A 3652-nucleotide genomic window follows, 5' to 3' on the forward strand; every position below is an offset into this window, starting at 1 on the left:
CAGTCTTCCCCAGTGGAGTGTCACGGGTGTACACCCACACTCCAGGGGTGAACAGTCTTCCCCAGTGGAGTGTCACGGGTGTACACCCACACTCCAGGGGTGAACAGTCTTCCCCAGTGGAGTGTCACGGGTATACAACCACACTCCAGGGGTGAACAGTCTTCCCCAGTGGAGTGTCACGGGTGTACACCCACACTCTAGGGGAGACCAGTCTTCCCCAGTGGAGTGTCACGGGTGTACACCCACACTCCAGGGGTGAACAGTCTTCCCCAGTGGAGTGTCATGGGTGTACACCCACACGCCAGGGGTGAACAGTCTTCCCCAGTGGAGTGTCACGGGTGTACAACCATGCCCCATGCCCAGGAATAGGTGACTAACACAAAATGAATTCCATTTTGTTAGTTTAATTTTGGTATTTTTTTTACTTGATTGGTTTTTTGATTTTCTTTTTCTTCAGTTTTCTGAGACAGGGTTTCTGTGTAGCCCTGGCTGTCCTGCAACTCGTTCTATAGACCAGGCTGTCCTTGAACTCAGATTTGCCTGCCTCTGCTGAGATGAAAGAGCCCCAGCATTTGTGGTATTTTATGTGCATCGGTACTTTGCCTGTGTGCATGTCTGAGGGTGTCGGGTCCCCTAGAACTGAAGTTACAGACAGTTGTGAGCCGCCGTGTGGGTGCTGGGAACTGAACCTGGGTCCTCTGGAAGAGCAACCAGTGCTCTTAACTGCTGAGCCATTTCTCGAGTCCCTTGCAGTTATTATTATTTTTTTTTAAAAGAGAGAAAGACATAAAGCATAAAATTGGGTGGGGAGGGAGGTGGGAAGCATCTGGGAGGAGGAGAGGGAGGGGAAACATGATCAAAATACATTGTATAAAACCAAATAAACAAACCAATCAATCAGCCAGCCTTGTCATGGTGGGGTGCATTTATAATGCCACCCCCGAGGAAGCAGAGACTCCTTCTGCTTCTGCATGGCCTGCCAGCAAGCTCCAGGCCAATGAGAGAACCTGTCTCAGTAAACAAGGTGAAGGCTCCCGAGTAACTGAATGACACCCTCAGGTTGTCTTTCCACCTGCATGCTGACACGTGTGCTTACACACATATGAACACACTTTCACACATGTCCACACATACACAAGCATGCTCATACAAGTGTGCACACACACGAACATGATCACACACATGTACACACACACACACACACACACGAGCATGCTGACACACAGAATAAATGGGTATTGGCTTAAGCCACCGAATTGGTGTTTTCTTTTTTGGTTGTTTTTTGTTGTTGTTACAAAGTAATAAAAGATTAATCCAAACCACAAGTGTTTAAATATTTAAAAGTCCCGTGTCAAACTTAATCACTGTTAAAGTATGTTGTGCCCATCTGTAGTGACAAATGTCTTCACAATAACCACGAAGGCTGGGGTCATGGTCATAGTTCCCTGATGACTTGGAATTCTGGGCCAGGAGGCAGCTGCCTGGGGGAGGGCTCGCCATAGACCATAGGCCAAGCCTGTGGTCTCGTTTTCTTTTCTTATCATCTCGTTCCTGTTTCCATCTTGGACCAGGAGGTGCACAGCCCATCCCAGAGAAGCCAAATTCCAGCCACTCCTCTGCAAACTGCTGGCCCTTGGGAGCAGGGTGTGGTTTGCCTTTGGTTTCCTGCCTGATTGGAGAGGAATGCCGCCAGGACGTGCGTGAGGTGAGACCTAGGGAGAGGGCCATGGCTGGGGGGCACGTCCACTTGGACCCCTGGACTCCTCATCCCCATGGGTGGCCAGATGTTGAAATAGGAGTGGCGGGGCTGCGTCCCCAGCACCCCGGCCACCTGGCTAGCTTATGCCCGAAATAACAACACACAAACTGTATTCATTTAAACACTGCTTGACCCATTTCTATCTAGCCTCTTCTAGGCTAACTCTCACATATTAATTTAGCCCATTTCTAATCATCTGTGATTACTGGGAAGATTCTAGCCTACGTCCATCCTGGTTTGGAGGAGCTTCATTGCGTGCATCTGCCCAGGAGAGCGGAGCATGCCTCTCTGTCTGAGGCGTCTGGCTCTGAGAGGAGCTGCATTACTTCTGACCTCACTTCCTCTTCCTCCCAGCATTCTCTTCTGTTTCTCCACCCACCTATGTTCTAACCAATAAAATGGGCCAAGCCAGTTTCTTTATTAGCCAATGACCTTCCTCCATCAGCCAGAGTTGTTGATTCATTTACAGCTGAGGCCGCGGGGGGGAAAGGACTTTCATATCTCCATGTATTGTAGTAGATGCACGTGCCATAACCTCCACGAGTGACATTTAGTCCATTCATGATGTTGTGCGAACACTATTTCTTTCTAATTCTGGAACTTTTTTTTTTTCTCTAAAAGAAAGCCATGTCTCCATTAAAGCAGACACTATCTGTCCAGACAATCACTAATCCATGCCCCATCTTTGTCTTTGTGGCTTTACCTATTCTGGATATCGTATGGAAATGGGATCTACAGTGTGTGGCCTTGTGTGTTCTCTGAGCACGACCTCAGGCTCCTCTGCATTGTGGCTATGGTAGTACACGGCTAAACCATGCTAGCATCTTAGGTGGTGCTGGGCTGGGGGTGAGGAGAAGCCGGCGGATAAATGCTACCTCTTGGTCCCTTTCTGCTCCGTGCATTTTGGGACCTGTCACAGTGGACTATGCTACTAAAGCCTGGGGACCCCCAAGAAACAGTCAGTGTCATGATAGCTCCTGGTCTTGGCAACCTGACCCTGCATCCGGACTAGCAACAGAAGCCGCAGATGGCCTAGACCTGTCCTGGGAGGTCCCAGAGACTGGTTCCCCGTTCTCTCTGGTCAGGAAAAGCCACAGCCTGTTTGTGGTGACACTTTTGAGGTCACAGAGGGTGTCAGGGGGAGGAGTGCATGGCCTTGGGAGTTGGAGCTGCCTCATTGCTGTGTCTGGAAGACAGGGGTGGGGTGGAGTGGGGGTCTGGGTCTGGCTTGGCACCAGGGGAGGCAGCAGGCCTCAAGGGCGGCTTAGATCTTCAGCAGAGCAGATCGTTTTCCCAGAGAAACTTAAACCCACATTGTTTGTTCTCTACTCTGCAGACGCCTCAACTGAGGAAACCACTGGAATCTCATTTGTAGGGGAATTTGGCCCCAGAGCCCCCTCCCCACCCCTTCCCCACTCCCTAGTGGGAGAGCGCCAAGACTTCAGTCACTGCCACCAACTCCAGCAAACCCCAAACCACAGGAATGCAACCCGGTCACCTGGGGACAACAGAATAAAGTGCTGGACAGTGAATGGACCGCGAGCTGTCAGCCTGTGCTGTGTGTGTGTGGAGGGGGGTTGGTTGTTTTGTGACAAGGGTATTTGGATTCGGGGTCCCCAGACCTCAGCGTAGATCCAACCCTGGCACTCTGGTCATGGAATCTTGGGTGGTCACCTCTGTGACTGACCATACTCACCTGGCCAATTCGGCCCTCAGCCAGACCCATGTGAGGAGCTGACTTTGGCCAGGAAAACAAGGGATGATGGGAGGAGTGGGAAGGGTAAAACCTGCCAGTCGGCAGGCTCCACAGGCTGAGCTAAGAAGCTCTCAGTATGGCTCCTCAGGGTGAAGCAGGCCATAAATTAGCAAGTGCTGTTCCAGGTACTTTCCGTA

The 3652-nt window shown here is 50.8% G+C and overlaps 1 long non-coding RNA gene across 2 annotated transcripts in view; it reads left to right on the forward strand.

Moving 5' to 3' along the window:
* LOC126510459 (uncharacterized) overlaps window positions 1-3286 on the forward strand; it is a 25837-nt gene extending 22551 nt beyond the window's left edge. For both annotated transcript variants that reach the window (XR_007594405.1, XR_007594406.1), the window contains 2 exons: window positions 1572-1705; window positions 3096-3286. This is a non-coding gene — a long non-coding RNA (uncharacterized lncRNA). The remainder of the gene's footprint in view (window positions 1-1571; window positions 1706-3095) is intronic.
* Window positions 3287-3652: the final 366 nt, after the last annotated feature.

The sequence above is a fragment of the Alexandromys fortis genome, unplaced genomic scaffold (genome assembly GCF_014885135.2).
Source record: "Alexandromys fortis isolate MF-2015 unplaced genomic scaffold, M_Fortis_MF-2015_v1.1 scaffold_31, whole genome shotgun sequence".
Classification (NCBI taxonomy): domain Eukaryota; kingdom Metazoa; phylum Chordata; class Mammalia; order Rodentia; family Cricetidae; genus Alexandromys; species Alexandromys fortis.